This window comes from Pinus tabuliformis, chromosome 2_1, assembly GCF_031772625.1.
Source record: "Pinus tabuliformis cultivar Carrire ecotype Pingquan chromosome 2_1, CPIR1, whole genome shotgun sequence".
In the NCBI taxonomy this organism is placed as follows: Eukaryota; Viridiplantae; Streptophyta; class Pinopsida; order Pinales; family Pinaceae; genus Pinus; species Pinus tabuliformis.
The window spans coordinates 3,144,961-3,164,302 of NC_142299.1; positions in this window are offsets into that span (position 1 = coordinate 3,144,961).

Here is a 19,342-nt window from a genome sequence, read left to right on the forward strand (position 1 = left end):
TTCGGACGAAGTAGATACCAGTGAGTTGTAGTATGACGAGCTGTGAGTCTAGCCTGACGACAAGTCGGCCTATGTCATGTGTAATTGCATCAGAGATAAGTTCTATCAACGCGCTATATTCAGCGATGTTATTCGTTGACCGACCAATACATGCTCCTCTGAAACTCAGTATCTCACCGCTTGGATCAAAAATGGCCTAGGCTGTAGAAGAAAGGTTATGCGAACTACGACTCGCTCCGTCGGCATATCCAACAAAAGATTCCAATAGGTTTGTCATCTGCGACACATGAAAAAATTTGATTACTTGATCAAAACAAATACTTTTAGCGAAAAAAAAAATGTAACGAAAGCATATGTGTTACCACACTGAATCATGCATAGTAACGTTTGAGGTACAACCTGTTACAGGGTTACACCAGTGGAATCCCTTCATAATCCATTAACTCATAGGCTCCTTTTGCTAACACTCGCTTAACAATATAGGGGCACATCCATAAAGACTTGAATTTACTTGTTCCCAATTTATCGGATTCTTGGTCATAAAGCAAGACCAAGTCACCTTTTGAGAAGACATGGGGTTTGACATTCTTGTCGAACTGCACCTTGACTCGTTTCTTATGGGCTTCCTTAGCCAAAGCAGCATCACGACAGGTTTCATCCAATTGGATTAGTTCCAAGAAACGAGCCTCCTCTTTTGATGTTATGGGGAGAAGGTCGACTGTGAGTTTGAGGGACGAGATTTAACACTGAACTGGTAAGATTGCTTCTAGGCCATACACCAGTTAAAAAGGTGTGAACCCAATTGCATTCCTTACCGATGTTCGGTATGCCCACAAGGCTGGGTACAGGACTAGGTGCCAACTCCTTTTGTGGACTCCAATCATCCTTTGCAGCATCCGCTTCAGGACTTTGTTGATTGCTTCAACTTGTCCATTGGCCTACGGGTAATATGGAGTAGAGCTGTCGTGGGACAGCCCTAATTTGGCAGCCAATTCGACCATCATGTGATTGCGAAAATGAAATCCATGATCTGTGACTATGGCCTGTGGAACGCTGAATCTGGCGACTACATGATTGAAAAAGAAAAGGGTAGCTGTTTCACCAGTGTTATTTAATGTAGGCATCACCTCGACCCATTTGGTAAAATAGTCTACGGTGACTGTGATATACCCATGCCCCCCGTCGAGGTGGGGTTACATGTCATGAAATTTATGCCCCATTTGGTGAATGGCCCAACAGCAACTATTGGCTGCAGAGGTGTGGGTGGTTTTCTAGTTTTGCTATCGAAAATTTGACATGCATGGCATCTTCTAACTGCGATTATGCAATCTTTGAACATTGTTGGCCAGAAGTATCCTGCTCGTAAAAAAATTTGTGCCATAGCATAACCAGATTGATGCCCCCCACACGCACCTAAATGGCAGTCATTCAGGACTTTTTCGGCCTCCTCATGGGTGAGGCACCTCCTTAGAACTGTATCGACACCACGATGGTAAAGCGTATCACCGAAGATCATGTGGTCTTTTGATTAGTATCGAATACATTTTTGTTCTGAGCGTGAGGTATTAGGACTATATTTTTGGGTTTAGAGATAGATGATTATATCTCCATACCATGGATTGCTTGAAGATATCAGAAACAACGATTCATCCACGATGGTTTCTTCGGATGTTTCATCGTTGGACAACGATGGGAGATTGCATAGTAATTCCACGAATACCAGGGATTTCTCCGATTTGGATTTTACAAATTCTAGATCAAACTCTTGAAGAATTGCTATCCATTTTGAATATTTGCCCCCCAGCAACTGTCACAACAATATATAAGTCATGGGGTTGCAATCTGACAGAATGGTAGTTTTTCAAAAGAGGACATAATGTCGAAATCTCTGTATTGCTTGAATAGCCACGAGAGAAAGCCTTTCAACATAGGAATACTTACTTTCTCTATCATTTAAGTTCCTACTTAAATAATATATCGGATTTTCAATACCGTTGTCTTCTTGTACTAAAACCATTGCGATGGTTGTATCTGCTGTAGCCAGATACAGGTTAAAGTCTTTTTGATAATTAGGAGTGTACATTAATGATTCTTTCATTAGGGATTCCTTTAAAGCATCGAAGGAATCTTGCGCGACCTGATCCCATACGAAGGGTACTTCCTTTTTCAATAGACGTGTATAACCTTTAGCAAGTTCGGCGTAATTCGGAATGAACCTCCTCAGAAAATTTGCTTTCCCTTTGAGTTTCTGAATCTGAAGCAAATTTGAAGGTGGAGGCAAGTTTATGATTGCCTAAACCTTACATGGATCGAGAGGAATACCGTCCTTTGAGACTACAAAGCCAAGTAAATGACCAGAACTGACACAGAACACACATTTGTGTGGATTCAGTCGTATCTTGTAGTGTCGGCAATGTAGAAATATCGCTCTCAAATGTTGCGGATGATCTGTCCACTTTTGCGAATGAGCCGGAACGTCGTCAAGGTATGGTTGAACTATTTTTTTTATGTCATGGAAGGCATAATTCATTTCCCTCTGAAATGTTGCCCCTACGTTCTTTAAACCAAAGGGTAATTTGAAATATGCGAATCTGCCCCACGGACAAATAAATGCAGTCTTTGACTAGTCCTGCAGATGGATATTTATTTGATTATACCTGGAGAATCCATCCATGAATGAAAATATTTCACATCCAACGCATTCCTCAATTATCTGGTCAATAAAGGGTGTAGGATAGTTTTCTTTTGGACAAGCTTTATTTACATCCCTATAATCGACGCACACTCTAATCGTTCCTTGTTTTTTCATCACAGGAAAAATGTTCGATACCCAATCGGTTAGAGGAACCGGGTAAATGAAACCAGCATGGAGAAGCTTTTCAACTTCTGCCTTGATGGCAGCGGCTTTCTTGGGGTGCACCTGCCGTAGCCATTGTCGTACTGGTTTGACATCTAGATACATCTTGATTTCGCGTTCAACTATACTCGAGTCAATGCCTGGCATTTCATCATATGTCCAAGCAAAGACATCTCTGAATTCGTGGAAAAGAGCGTTATATATTTCTAGTTCTGAAGGAGAACAACATTTTCCAACATAAATATTCTCTACAACATCTGTTTTGGTCGAGATATTTATGGCGATAGTCTATTCAATATTGGACAAGTTTTGCTCTGAATCCACCATGTTTATAGTATTTGATAGGAAATAAAAAATATCGAGCGCTTGTTTTGTTCGGCTCATTAAAAAGTATCGAAAATTCATCCCTTATGTATTGTTTTATACTTTTTTGGACTTAAGGGATTAGATGACGAAAAAGGAGTTTTGGAGTTCCCTTTACGTACCTTTTCAGACTCTCTAAAAATGAAAAGGACCGAGTTATCTTTGTCGTTAAACTCGTTAAAAACCTAATAGCGACAAACTTGTCCATAGCAGACAAGAACGAGTTTCACTATCGCTAGGCTCATTAAAACATAGCGATGGGTTTGCCCGAAGGGAAAATTATAGAACAAGCATATGTTATCCTCCTCAAGCTTGACAAAAATAAAGAGGTACTGGTCAGCAATGACTGGGGAAAAATTGGGAAGAAAACTTGAAGAAACTTTGTTGGTAGCAAGTCGCTCTTTAACATGACACTTTCACTCTGCATCCAAGTCGGGTTGGGTTGTTTCATTCACCGGTCACATCACCATGGTCACATCACACCATCCACATTTGGGGTTAATGCTACCAATCCATCATGTCAGTGTCGCTGATATGTTCAAGAGAAGTCACTCAGAGAATTCACCTGTGTCTAACCCGCTGCAATACATTTACGCTCCATTCTTTCATGACCGCCACCCTGAACCTAATATCACCAGACCGTTTTCAGCTCCATTAAAATCATTTTCTCCATTCCGTGTCATCGATGTGGGATTCATTAAGGCCCTCCTATGACAGATCACTTCTTGTCGACATCAGCTCATTATCTAAGAAGTCGATCTAGGAACACCCCTTCAGTACTTTGAAGTTTTCATGCCTCAATGGCAAGTTTCTCACTTCCGACGAAAGGTTTACATCAATGACCTTTGACCAAAAGATTTTGCATGGTGTTCGACACCAAGTCCTTTATTCATGCCACATGAATTGTACTGCAGTACCTTGAGGGTCATTATCATTATCGGTGATTCCTCTCGCGCCTGTTAATAGCGTACATCATTGGCTAGTAATCAGGCAATGTCTTTCCATGTTCGACTCCAGAACATCTCTCACATGGATCAACTTGTACTTTGAGTGCAGATCGAATGATATTGAAGACCCTGGATCTAGTTTCATCCATCCAGACTGCGATATATATTCAGGAAAATAAAGACATCAAATGTACATCATTGTTGCACAGATAATCATCCAATCAAAGGGATGATGGCTCTACCAGAATCATCAGTCTACACTCAGACGATTGTTTGTCCTATGTACATGAAAATCAATTTATAAAGCTGAGCATGGGAATGCCTGCCTCAATTAGATCATGAAAATATTATGAAGATAATGTATTGTGTTGTATCTTATTACAGGTCTCCTCCCAGCTTGAAAGAAATTCGGATCCTCATGATAAAGCATTTCACCCGACATCAAAAAAGATTAATGACCTCATGCTCTAGGAGGCAACTGTTATAGAAATTTTTGGGCCCTACAACCCCAAGCATAAAATGTCCATAAACCAAGGGCTCCTAAGTCCTTAAAAGTGTTATTCCAACCCCTAAAGGAACAAGGTCAACTGATTACAGCTTCTCCCAGAAGTTCTCCATGAAAAACTACTCAGAACAGGTCAAAACAGGATCATTTCACTTGCTCCATGGCAAGGGTGTGATGCTTCTCACCTAAGTACACTCAGTGGGTGTGTTGCATTTAAAAAATCCCTTCTATGGGGTGCGATGGGTGAGAAGAGACAAATGGCAGTGTCAATCCACGAGGTGGAGAGGCATGGAATCTTCCAGAAACTTCTCACGTGACACTTGCCTCTCTGAATTCGACCAAGGATGAGTAAGAGACCAACAATATCCAAGTGGAAGCAAGAACTATCAGAGGGAAGATACTAATCAAATCACAAGCTGACTCATCTCCCTTACAGATATCTATATATGGATCCCTTATCCCGGAGATCCAAAGGCTGGAATTTTGCATCTTGTAAGGAATTGCTATTAGTTTCTTGAGGCAACATCATAGTGTTGGGTGATCTAAGCTTTGCATGAGGTGAAAGAAGGGCTTACTTGCTAAGAGGATGACGCTAGGTCAGAACAGCTGGCTGTAACTCTCTTGGCTCTTTCTTGATTATCAATAAAGCTATTCAATTTTTCCTCCATACTCTTGTGTAATCTATATTTTGTGCATTTGTATGGTCAATTTACATCTGACCCTAGACTTTTTATGATAATAGATCCATGTTCTTGTATAGTTTTATGCTGCTTTGATCCTACAGGTACTCTATGAAGCTGGGTATACGAGAAGGCAAGTAGCAAAGGACTATCAGAAGAGAGAGGAATCGAGCAAGGAGTCAAGCACAAGACAGAGGTTGGTCTCCTTTATTCTTCTCTCATCTATCTTTCATAAAGGAAAACGAAAGTAGACTTTACTTTGTTTGTTTCTAAGGTAGCTACCACACCTTAGTGGGATGAGCAGTTCTGCATAGACACTTTTCCCTGTAACACCCATACACTCCAAAGTTTGTTTAGGTAGCATGTTCACATCTGACCCCAAGTCCAGAATGACCTGATCCATCTCATAGTCCCCAATCTGGGCAGTCAATTGCATTTCTTGCCTGGTGCTTAAAACATGCTTGCCTAGTTTCCAGACCATGCATGGTTCACCCGACCTAGTGCACTGAGTTATCAGTTCTTGCAATCCCTTGACTTCTTTAGTGTCCCTTAGTAACTTCATGCATGTCTCTAAAAAGGTAGATAACATATAAGGATCCATATCTGGCTTAGTTTGATCCTTTCTACCTAAAGTAGATGCCTCCACGAAGCTCTTCTTAGCTTCCATGAATGTCTCCCTCGAATGTTCCAAATCAAACTTAGGTTGCTTTGTAGGGTCCTTGAAAACCCACGTATCCTCCTCTAGCCATTTCCCCTTATCCTCCCCTGTGGTGGCACCACTTCTGAGCATCATGTTCATGTTAGGGTCCTCTTCGCATGGTTCAACCTTCATCATTTGGATATTCTATGTTTCTTTAGTCTGAAGCACCCTCTTCTCCCGCATCTGTGCAATTAATGTGGGACAATCCACTACTTCATGATCAAATTGGTAATAGTACGTGAAATTTTTTTTGGATTGATTCATACAATCACGCGCGTAGTGCCCAGGTCCCCCACAATTGTAGCAAATTAACTATCCACACCCTGATTTGGGACCCATTCCCCCTTGTCCTTGTTTACATTCATGAAATCCTCTATGTGCTATTGCGGCGGCTAGATCCTAACCTTACGCCTTATTTTTCATTCTGTAAGATGGTGCCCAATCCATAAACAATTCATAGCTTTGAAATTTCATTCATCGTAGCCCACCGATCTACAAAACTTGCAAAATCGTTGTTGGGTGGGTTGTGTAAAGTTCTGCAACAGATGATAGTTGTCTGTTGCATGCTTCCCTCCCACCTGGCAGATCGTGCACCAAAGTGCGGTTGCCGCGCTTGGCCCTACCTATGCTCTTGGTCTTAACGGCATCAGTCCCTCCCCTTGGCCAAATAGTTGCAAATACCAAACAATGATCCTTATCGTGACCCTCACCTTTACATTTTATACATCATACCTCTTCACGCGGTCCTAACCAAGGCACCTTATCATGTTTTAGACTTTGGATTTCCAAGCATAGACTTTGTAGCTACACGTAGATTTGTTGAACTCCCAACCCAGGATCCTGTATAGGATTCTCATGCAACCTCATTATTGTTTCTAACACTTTAACTTGGGTCGAGATCTTTTGTTGTGATAGCTTTGTCCTCAGATGTGGTGTCAAGGATGCCACAATCCACGCACGGTGTTGCACATCCGATAGCGTCATGTTGGCCTCATGGATCATACTCTTCAATCTTTGATCCAGATCCCATGGAGTTTCACCTGGCAGCATCACAATTTCTTTGAACCCAATGATTAACTACATATCTGATTTTGGCTAGCTAAATTCTTTGTTCATTGCATCTTGGATCACTGCTATTCCTGCATTTGGGTGATCGCTAGAGTACTTTATATACCACGTCAATCTGTGATCCTACAGCGCACTTACCAAAGTAGCCTTTTTGATGTTATCATCTGTAACATCTTGGGCTTCCCATACTGGCTTTGCCACGAACCAGAACTGATCTGGCTCCTCATTTCCTATGCCCATGAATACAGGCAACTTGATCGCATTCGCCATTTCAACCCTTGGAGGTGGTGGAGGTGGGGTAGGTGAAGATGGGGTTGATGTAGGGGAAGTGGGCAAGGGTGTAGATGGATGTGGTAACAGTGGAATGCGCTGCTTTATCAACCAGACTACGCTCCTCGGAGAGAACCTAGCGAGCTCCTCTTTTCTTTCTCGCGATAGTGAAATCAAAGGACTCTTTTCTAATCCTTCGAATCCTTGGTAGCCTCTTCGGCTCCGCGTTACCCTAGTCATCAATGGATGCACATAACCTATTTTTCACATAACATCATCTTAATCCACGTATTCAATGATTTGATGTACTTACCCCGCAATCCTTGGAGAAACCGCCTTTGTGCTTCATTGTAAGTCATGGTTGTGTCTATCGCGAACTCAGTGATGAATCCTCCTATGATCCAATCCAGCCAATGATCTACTACCCTCGTGATTTTATCTTCAGACACTTCTAGCCTGTGCACCAACTCTGGAGTCCACACTATTGGGTGATCAAGTCTGCACCTTCCCACACTATCAATTAGCCTTGTGATCCACTCATACAGTTCTATCAAGAAGGAAGCAAAGAATATATCATGGATCTATGTGTATATGTAGCGATCTAGCCACCTCTCCTTAGATATTTGCGGGTTTTTGTTTTCTTGTACCATGAACTCGTGCAGTTTCTGATCCAACCAATCTTCAAGTTCTTTCTTTGTAGGGTTCCAGTGTTTAGACATCAAACATCCCTCAGGCAGATCCTTGTCCCAGCAATGGAACCATTTGTTGGCTTATTAGGGCCTAACCTAGGTTCGAAAGTGTATTATCCAAACAAATCCCATACTACCGGCCTTTTCAGCAATAGTCCCTAGAACATGGGCTGAAGTCTCATCAGAGGTAGTAGGGAGGGTGCTGGAACCAGGTTTCCGCACCCTAGGGATGTCTTGATGAGAATTTGGAAGGTTCGCGAACCGATCTGTGGCCTCACGCCACTTTGCTTCCACGTAAATTGAAACAAGGCACTTCCTTAATACTTTTTATTAATGATTTTATTATAGATGAGAGCTACTTCTTACAGTCTTTAAGAAAACATTTAATAGAGATAACCAGTGCGTGCACCCAGAAATGTTACAGATGGGCATAAACTCAGAACATAAGCATAAGCACATAGATCAAAATAGATAGACAAACTAGAAATTAACTAGATCCACAATATTTCAGAACCAACTCAGCTTTATTGATATCCTCATTCAGTACAATCCACTTCCAGCCCTGCGTGCTCAGCTGTAGGAGTCTGCGTACATAGCTACAGACTCTACCAGGCCTCTACACACAAAACTGTAGAGCCTATTCAACTACTATCCAAACCGACTTGGACTTACAGACTCAGATCCACTATTGCCTTTACAAACCCATACATTCAAAATCTAAAACAGGAATTGCCTTTTACCCTTAGAGCCTTGCTCCATTTATACATTCCCATGGTCTGCGGACCATGGGCAAGCCGACTCACTTTCTATTAGTTTACATTATGTTTGGGTGGAACACCCTTTGACTCGACCCATTACATTCCACGCTCTTGGCCCTTTGCGGAGCCTTTACCATCCTATTCCCAAAAATTGTGGACATTACACCCCAAAACCGTTATGCAGGAGATCTGCTACCCAACACTTAATGTACCAGTGTTATCGGGAAAACTAGTGTCTATGCATAACTACTAGTCCCACTAAGGGTGATAGATACCTTAGAAACAAACACACTAAAACTACTTTCATTTTCCTTTATGGGAAATAGATGAGAGAAGAATAGAGGAGACCAACCTCAGTCTTGCGCCTAGTTCCTTGCTTGATTCCTCTCCCTTCTAATAGTCCTTTGCTACTTGCTTCCTTGTATAGCCAGCTTCAAAGAGCACTTGTAGAATCATAGCAGCATAACACTATACGAGAACATAGATCTATTATCATAAACAATATAGGACCAAATGTATATTAACCACACAAATGCATACAACATCAATCACACAAGAATGTGGAGGAAAACTTGAATAGCTTTATTAATAATAAATAAAGAGCAAAGAGGATTACAAGCAATTGTTCTAACCCAGCATCATCGTCTCGGCAAGAAGCCCTTCTTCAGCTCATGAAAAGCTTAGATCACCCAACACTATGATGTAGCACCAAGAAGCCAGCAACACTTCCATACAATATACAAAATTCCAGCCTCTGTGTTGTGGGGAAAAGTATCCGACTCGGATGACCCTATCCCTACTCTAAAGGTGACAGTCTTTAGCAACAACTGAAAGTAAAGCTTTGATGTTTTCCTTTATGAAAGTACAGAGAGAAGGAGGAAGAGATTAACCAACCTGGTGTCTTTCGCTTAGTCGATCCTTATCCTCTCTCTTTGTCTCTTGTTCCCAGCTCCTTTCTCTCTTTGTCGGTCCAGCTACACACAGATCCTGCACAAACAAGAGAGGAAACTACAAGATACAAGTACTCATAACTGATGCATGGATTAGAGTGAATCAAATATACATGTAAATACAATACATCAATGCAATACAAGTATATAGGAGAACATGCAAAACTTTATTGATAGAAGTAACAGGGTTCTGAGAAGGTTACAACCAATGATGGCTCCAATCCAGCAGCACCTCCCCAGCAGCAAGAACTCTCCTCTTCACCTCTAGTAAAACAATCACCCAATAGCTCTAACTGTAAACCAATAGCACCTCCTTGCTTTACACAAAATTCCAGCCTCCTTAGACCTCATATAAGAGCTCTATATATAGGAGAGAAGAAGAGAGGATGAGTCAGCTTGAGGCTGGCATAGAGCTGACTAGTGTCCTCTCCCTCTTCAGTTAATCTTCAGTTCTTGAGTCCACTTGGAGATCCTTGCTTACACATGGTGATCAAGTACCTCTTACTCATCACAGGGCGAATCTCATGAACCAAGTGTCAGTTTGGAAGCTTCCTGGGCAGTTGACACCTTGCAGAATGACTGTGCCACTTGGCCAATCTCGCCCAGCGCAGGTACAAGGAGGAGCAGTTGCATTCCAGCGTAGATGCTCAGTGGAGCAGCTGACATGATCCACAATTAGCCTGTTTTGAAGTGTTTTCAGGTGGAGAACTGATTGGAAGTGCTGTTGTTTGATGACCTTGTTCTTTTAGGGGTAAGAACAACATGTTTAGGGACTGAGGATCCCTGTAATTATTGACATTTCATGCTCCATGTCGTGAGGCACAAAAATGTCTATAACAGTTGCCCCCTAAAGTATGAGGCCGTTTATCGGGTGAAATGCTTTATCTAGAGGGTCCGAAGTTCATTCCAGTGCTGAGGAGGCGCCCTGTAATACAATAAAATACAATACATTATTTTTCATTCTATTTTCATGATCTAGCTGAGGCGGGCATTCCCATGCTCAGCTTTTATAAATACATTTTGGTACATATGATAGACGATCGTCCTAAGGTAGACTGATAATTTTCTGCTGAAATTATCATCCTTTGAATAGGATGATCATCTGCTGCAATGATGTACATGGCAAATGCTTTTATATTTCCTGAATATATATCGCAGCCCGGATGGATGAAACTAGATCCGGGGTCTTCAAACTCGTTCGATCTTCACTCTAAGTACAAGTCAATCCATGTGAGAATTTTGCTGAAGTCGAACATGGAAAGACATCGCTTGATTACCGGTCAATAATGAAAACCGTTAACAAGCGCGAGAGGAATCACCAATAATGACGATGACCCTCAAGGTACTGCAGTACAATTCACGTGGCGTGAATAAAGGACTTGGCGTCGAACGCCACGCAAAATATTCTGGTCGAAGGTCATTGATGTATACCTGTCGCCGGAAGTGAGAAACTTGCCATTGAGGCATGCAAGCTTCAAAGTACTGATGGGGGTGTTCCTAGATCAACTTCTTGGATAATGAGCTGAAGTCGACAAGAAGCGATCCGTCAAAGGAGGGCCTTAATCAATCCCACATCAATGACACGGAATGGAGCTAATGATTTTAGTGGAGGTGAAAACAAACTGTGACATATGATTCAGGGTGGCGATCATGAATGGATGAAGGATAATTTATGGCAGTGGATGGGACACGGTTGACACTTTCAGAATGACCCCTCTTGAACATATAACGACACTGATGCGATGGATCGGTAGCATTACCCCAAATGTGGATGGTTTGGCGAGGACCATGGTGATGAGATCAGTGAATGAAACAACCCAACCCGATGTGGTACGGAGGAAAAGTGTCATGTTCAAGAGTGACTTGCTACCATTAAACTTTGATGTTCTCCCAATTTTTCCCCAGTCATTTCTGACCAGTACCTCTTTATTTTTGTCAAGCCTGAGGAGGATAACATATGCTTGTTCTATAACCTGCCCTTCGGGCAAGCCCATCGCTATGATTTAACGAGCTTAGCGATAGGGAAACTCGTTCTCATCTAAAGACAAGTTTGTCGCTATTTAATCATTTTAACGAGTCTAACGACAAAGAAAACTTGGTCCTTTTCATTTTTAGAGAGTCTGAAAAGGTACAGAAAGTTAACTCCATAATTCCTTTTTCGTCAGCTAATCCCTTAAGTCCGAAAAAGTATATTACAATACAGAAGGGATGGCTGTTCGGTACTTTTAACGAGCCGAACAAGACAAGCGCTCGATCCTTTTGTGCAATAATCCCTCAGGTCCAAAAAGATTAAAATTTAGAGGAGGGATAGCGTTCCGGTCGCTTTAACGAGCTGGAAGGCCAAAACTCGACAAACTTTTCATATTTTACGAGTCAGTGAAAAGAGCTCAAAGAAGACTCGTCTTTTGAGGAACGAGTGATAAACAGGGATAGCAGCAGATTCCAGGTACAGGTTGGAATTTTCCAATCACGGTAGTGTCGCAAGGATGGCTAGGTGAAAATCACTCTTCGCAGATGTTCCTTAAAATGGGTAAACAAACATATGGAGGTGAACGATTGGCCAAATGAATAGATGGAGGTGATGGCATATAAACACGACCAAGGGTTTTTAATATGGCTTTCAAAGGTTACATTTCTCGAGGTTGTTTACTGGTTCATTTTTCTGGATGAGCTTGAACTGCTAGGGAAAGATTGCTCACAATTTACGTTTATTTTTTAACGAGCATGAACTTCTGCACAAAAACTGCTCGATGATTGCTTTTATTTTTTTAAGGAGCATGAACATTGCTAAAACTGCTCGATGATAAGTTTGCATGCCCCCAGCATAATAATGCAAATCGAGGTGCATGCCCCCCAAGCTTCATTGCATTCAACTTTGTTGATTGGAATGAAGGTTTACCATTGAGATCTGGAAAGGGGATTGTTTCATTTTTTAATGAGGTTGACATAGTAAAAGAACTATCCTCATGGTTTTTCATTTTTTAACGAGGTTGACCTGAGATAGGAACTATCCTCGAAGCCGACAAAATATCTAGGAATCTTCCGAATCCAACCAGAAGATTGGATTAGATTTCATTTTGTAGGTTTCCACTGTGGCCACTCCCGCCAGATTACTTGGAGGCGGTAGGGCGAAAGTACCCATTAAGGCAGGGTTTTTTAGGAGACCTACTCCGATATTTTGGAGCAAATGATTCCTTCCATGGATCATTGGAATGCTCTCTGTAACTTGTGAACTGTCGTGGAGAAAAGTTTGTTGGTCAACGATTGTAATTCCCCCTTGGAAGGGGAATGCAATCTTCCTGAAGTAGGTTGACACAACTGCGGCCATGGCATAGATCCATGGTCTTCCAAGTAGGATGTTGTAATCGAGGTTTCCATCAATTACTTCAACATCAATTCCTACTGTTTTGCCCCCCAGTTCAACTTGCAAGTTACTTAAAATCCCGTATGGAGTGTATGATCGTCCATCAAATGCTTTTAACGTCGTTGATGATTTCGACAAGGGTGGTGAGCCTAAATTTTCCCAGCAACTCATCGACATAAGACATGTAGATGCCCCCTCATCAATAATTGTTCGATGAACAGTTTTGTTGAGGGCTTTCACTTGAATAAGGAAAGCTAGTTGAGCTGGTAACTGAGGGTCATATCCTTTATGATCAAAGGCCACAAGATTGGAATCCATTGGGCCAATCCCACCTATTGCTGATAATAAAGCTTGCTCTTGGGAGGGGCAATTTTGTTGTACTTCAAGTGTTGACATAGTGGACGGCGATTGGGCCAGGTCCTTTACTATATTATAATTCTGTGCTCCTTTGGCACGAGGATTAAATGTCGATTTGTGTACTAATCCCTTTGGCGACTTTATCATCGGCTCAGGAACGATGGGTGGCACAACTTCGGTCAAAGTTGTTGTTGAACTACTAGGTCCTTCATTAACCTTTTTGTTCGACAACTTTGGATTCCCGTAATCTTTATTCCTTGTCAAAGCATTATTCTGTTGCTTTGAGGTAGACAACATAAGCACTTGGGATCCGGAAGCATTTTGATTAGCAACCATATTTTGACCTGGATTAGGAAACGGATCAGTCAATACTGCTGGGGTTTTTGAACTCTTGAAGAGTTTCTTAACTTCAGCTATATGTGGACAATATTTCGTCCAATGATCCTCATCGCATATATGACACCCTGCCGGGGGTTTCCTTTTTCTTCCTGTCTTTTTCTTCTTGTCCCCTGGTTGCTTCAGTTGTTTGCCCTTGTCGGTCGACATGGCATTTACTTCTGAGGCAAGAAGTTTTTCATTTGCATTTTGACTATAAATTTTGTGCTTGCCAATCACGTCATCGCTGGCGTGAGAGTCATTGTTTGATTTAGGAGGAGGAGGAATTGAGAATTCCAGTCTAGGGGCGTCAGGTATTTTGTCGTAGAGCGTGCCAGACTGAGTATAAACCAAGTCTAGATATTGCGCACGAGCTAGAACTTGCTTTTCTGTTACGACTCCCCCCTTGGCCACATCTTCCGTTATGGCCGGAAGTAATGACTTTATAAACCATTCAGCTAATAGCTGATCGGGAACATATGTTTTTACCATCCTACGACGACGTCGCCATTCATGTATATGATCAGATATATGAGTGGCCGTTGTCTGTTTGAAGTTGGTAAGGAGTTCTGTTCCCGTCTCATACCTTATTGGTAATTGAAAATGGGTTAAAAAGGTAGTAGCTAAGGCACTGAAGTTGTCGAACGAAGCTCTAGGCAATTCAATATACCATTTTGCCACTGGACCCGTTAACGTCCTTTGAAAAAGGCGAAGTCTTATCGAATCATCATTCAGGGTGTTTGATGAACACCATAGATGGAATGTCATCACGTGATTCGACGGGTCTTCACCTGGATTTCCATTAAATTTAGGAATGTCTGATGGAAGTTTGTGTGGAATCGCTGGCCACCAAGGGGCATAAGCAATTGGATCATTCGTCAGCCGGTTTAGATCTGGTAATTCTAGAGTTGCTACAAAGGGCAACTGTTGATTCAGGTTAGGCGAAGCATATCCAGGATAAGATGGAATCGCCTGAGCAGTGGGTCTGTGCATACCAGCATAATGTTGGCAACTTTGACAAGGTTGATGGGTATAACCATTATAGTATGGTTGCCCATTCCTTACAAAGACTTGTTGCTCAGGTCCTTGATATGATTGCTGGACTTGTGGTTGTTGAGTTCGAACCAGCTCTGGTTGTTGGACCATTTGCTGATGCCCAATACTAGATGATTGACCAAGATGAGGAGTCACAGTACTTGTTTGATCCTGAGTCGCTCCAGATAAGGAGGCACTGACCTGAGGTTGCGATTGAGATGTCGAGACAAGAGGCTATTGTATGGCAACCTGAGAAACTTGGGGTTGACATACAGTAGGCAGCGCTTGTACTTGCGACGCAATCACCATACCAGGTATAGTGGCAACATTCGACACAGGGTGGACTGGTTGCATAGAATATACAACTCCTGGTTGTTGAGGCAGTTTTGGTACCCAACTGCTGGATGTAATTCCAGTTTGACCTGAACTTTGTTGTGAACTCATGGATGGGCATCCTCCCGGAGGAGGTAATGAAATGGCATACTGCCCCCCATATGGTATCAATCCGGAACTCAAGGGGATCGATTGCCCAGATTGACCTCCAAATGGATCAATTTGGCGAGTTTCAACATAAGAAATACCAGATGATAATCCGGATGAAGAAATAGGAACTAACCATGTCGTTGTCCCTGATGGGACTCCGGCTTGTTGTTGACAATTTGCCGGGACAGATGGTATACCAGTGAACATCATTGGAGTAGCAGCAGGAGGCTCTGCTGCAGCTGTGTCAGACGACACAGTCCTAGATGTCGATGGTTGTTCAGACATATCTAGTCTATCCAAAAGATTTCTTAGCGATTCTACAGGAACTTCCACTTGTGGTGGACTAACTTCGAAGATCAACGAGGGAAGGGTGATGATTATTCCGCTTAAAATAAATTTTATAACGACGCTTTAGACACAACTTGCTTTTTCAGTTTTAAAGAGTCGAGAAAAAGCTAAAGATGACTCTAGTCTCCTTCGATGTATTAATGAGCCCGAAGTGACAAATGCTCGGTTGGACTTTTTCAGTTATAGAGTTTGAAAAAGGCCAAAAGAAACTGCTCTGGAGATCTAGGCAGAGGGTGTGCCAAACCTTTCGTGAAACCACAGAATACGTTTTACGGTACGGGTGGTCGATCTTCGTGAATGCTGTGTTCACTGCATCGCGATCAGTAGGGCGGCCGACACGGCTTCCTAAGGATAAAGGATAAATTCCTATAGGGGTCTCCCAATATACGCGATGGTACGCGGGAGCACAAGTCCGTATTAGTGCCACCGACTCTCAGGAGGAATCACCCACCTTCGTAGAGATCGACAGTCACTACGTTTAACGACGCCGGAACACGTCTCTACCTAGACCTCTATTGTGAGCGTTATGTTACAAAGCGTTTTTAGATTCATTCAATATATTTTAAGTTGATCTTGTTTAGTAGTTTGTCTTTCAGGATCACCACGAGATGTATTGGTACAAATTCCTAAATGCAGCTAAAATGATAAGCAAGCTTTACAATCTTTTTAGCTTTGAAAATCCTAACTACTGAGGGGAGAGAAAAACATTATCTTTCCACACAGAGCACAAAGCACAAACTAATGCACTTTCCCCTAGATCAATCACGCAAACTTATCAAAAAATGCAAATGCAAGATGCATGTATTTCTTTTCTTTTCCCTTAATGTTGATCTAGACAAAAGGAAACTGTCGTATAATTTTCGAATTCAATTTGAAGCGTAAACAAACAAGTTTTGTCTAAAATCAAAAGATGCCTTACAGGTACTTGTTTCGACACTAGAAATGTATGAATTCAAACCATAAAATGAAAAACAAACAAACTCAAACAGCCATGAACAGTAATAAAACTAGCTCTTAAGATCACGACGACACTTTTACAGTTCAAGATCTAAGAGGCCACAGCTATACTGGTTTGCTTTTCACAATGGGAAACTATAACTGAAACAAGAAATACTGAAAGAACAATCACAGTTTCATCACACAACTGAGGCGGAATAATGTCAAGGAAAGTTGGTTTACAGCAAGTACAAATGACAAGCAATCAGCAGCAAAACAACAGTGAAAACAGGGCCAAGACTCAGTAGGAAACCTCAGCAAGACACTGGCTAACTAGTCCAGCGCAGGCTCTGGTCTGTCAAATTGACTTTCAGCGCAGTTCCCGAAGGGAGTACCTGCACTGAAATGCAGACTGCCTTTGGGCAGCCTGCACTGAGACACGAGAGTTGCGTTTACAAGGGTTTCCGGGTCATAAAAAGCTCAAAAATGCACTGTTTTTGCTGAAATAAAAAGCTATAGGTCAAGTACAAGCTAAGGGATGATCAAGAGGATGAAGATCTATCACAAAGAGTAAAGAGTATTTTGTAGATAAGCTCTTCAAATCTTGAATTTGCTCAGCAAATGAGCAAGAGTAATAGTCCCTCTACTTCGCTTTTGATATAGTCAAAAGCTTTTTGATTTGGTACTCTTTTCTTCAAGAAATGAATAGCAAAATACTACAAACACCAACAAGATATTAGGCTCCCCAGCGGAGTCGCCAGTTTGTTGTGGGGAAAAGTATCCGACTCGGATGACCCTATCCCTACTCTAAAGGTGACAGTCTTTAGCAACAACTGAAAGTAAAGCTTTGATGTTTTCCTTTATGAAAGTACAGAGAGAAGGAGGAAGAGATTAACCAACCTGGTGTCTTTCGCTTAGTCGATCCTTATCCTCTCTCTTTGTCTCTTGTTCCCAGCTCCTTGCTCTCTTTGCCGGTCCAGCTACACACAGATCCTGCACAAACAAGAGAGGAAACTACAAGATACAAGTACTCATAACTGATGCATGGATTAGAGTGAATCAAATATACATGTAAATACAATACATCAATGCAATGCAAGTATATAGGACAACATGCAAAACTTTATTGATAGAAGTAACAGGGTTCTGAGAAGGTTACAACCAATGATGGCTCCAATCCAGCAGCACCTCCCCAGCAGCAAGAACTCTCCTCTTCACCTCTAGTAAAACAATCACCCAATAGCTCTAACTGTAAACCAACAGCACCTCCTTGCTTTACACAAAATTCCAGCCTCCTTAGACCTCATAGAAGAGCTCTATATATAGGAGAGAAGAAGAGAGGATGAGTCAGCTTGAGGCTGGCATAGAGCTGACTAGTGTCCTCTCCCTCTTCAGTTAATCTTCAGTTCTTGAGTCCACTTGGAGATCCTTGCTTACACATGGTGATCAAGTACCTCTTACTCATCACAGGGCGAATCGAATGAACCAAGTGTCAGTTTGGAAGCTTCCTGGGCAGTTGACACCTTGCAGAATGACTGTGCCACTTGGCCAATCTCGCCCAGCGTAGGTAGCCTTAATTAGATTTGACTTCCAGCGCAGGTACAAGGAGGAGCAGTTGCATTCCAGCGCAGATGCTCAGTGGAGCAGCTGACATGATCCACAATTAGCCTGTTTTGAAGTGTTTTCAGGTGGAGAACTGATTGGAAGTGCTGTTGTTTGATGACCTTGTTCTTTTAGGGGTAAGAACAACATGTTTAGGGACTGAGGATCCCTGTAATTATTGACATTTCATGCTCCATGTCGCGAGGCACAAAAATGTCTATAACACTCTGGATCTCTGGGATGAGGGATCCATATATAGATGTTTGCAAGGGGGGTGAGTCATCTTTTTAGATTTGATTAGTGTCCTCTCTCTGATAGTTCTTGAATCCACTTGGAGATTGATGATCTCTTACTCATCCATGGGCGAATGCAGAGAGGCAAGTGTCACAGGAGAAGTTTCTAGAAGATTCTTTGCTTCTCCACCTTGCAGATTGACCCTGCCATTTGTCCACTCTCGCCCATCGCACCCCATAGAAGGGATTTTCAACATGCATCACACCTACTGAGTGTACTTAGGTGGGATGCAACGCACTTTGACCATGGAGCAGGTGAAATGATCCAGTTTTGACCAATTCTGAGTAGTTTTTCATGGAGAACTTCTGGGAGAAGATGTAATCAGTTGACCTTGTTCTTTTAGGCGTCAAAACAACACTTTTAGGGACTTAAAAGCCCTTGGTTTATGGACATTTATGATTGGGGTTACAATGCCCAAAAATGTCTATAACAGTTGCCCCCTAAAGCATGAGGTCGTTAATTTGTTGATGTTGGGTGAAATGCTTTATCATGAGAGTTTGAAGTTATTTCAAGCTGGAAGGAGACCTCTAATAAGATACAATACAATACATTATCTTCATAATATTTTCATAATCTAGCTGAGGCAGGCATTCCCATGCTCAGCTTTATAAATTCATTTTCATGTACATGAGACAGACAATTGTCTGAGCGTAGACTGATGATTCTGTTTGAGCCATCATCCCTTAGATTGGATGATTATCTCTACAGCAATGATGTACATCTTATGTCTTTATTTTCCTGAATTTATATAACAGCCTGGA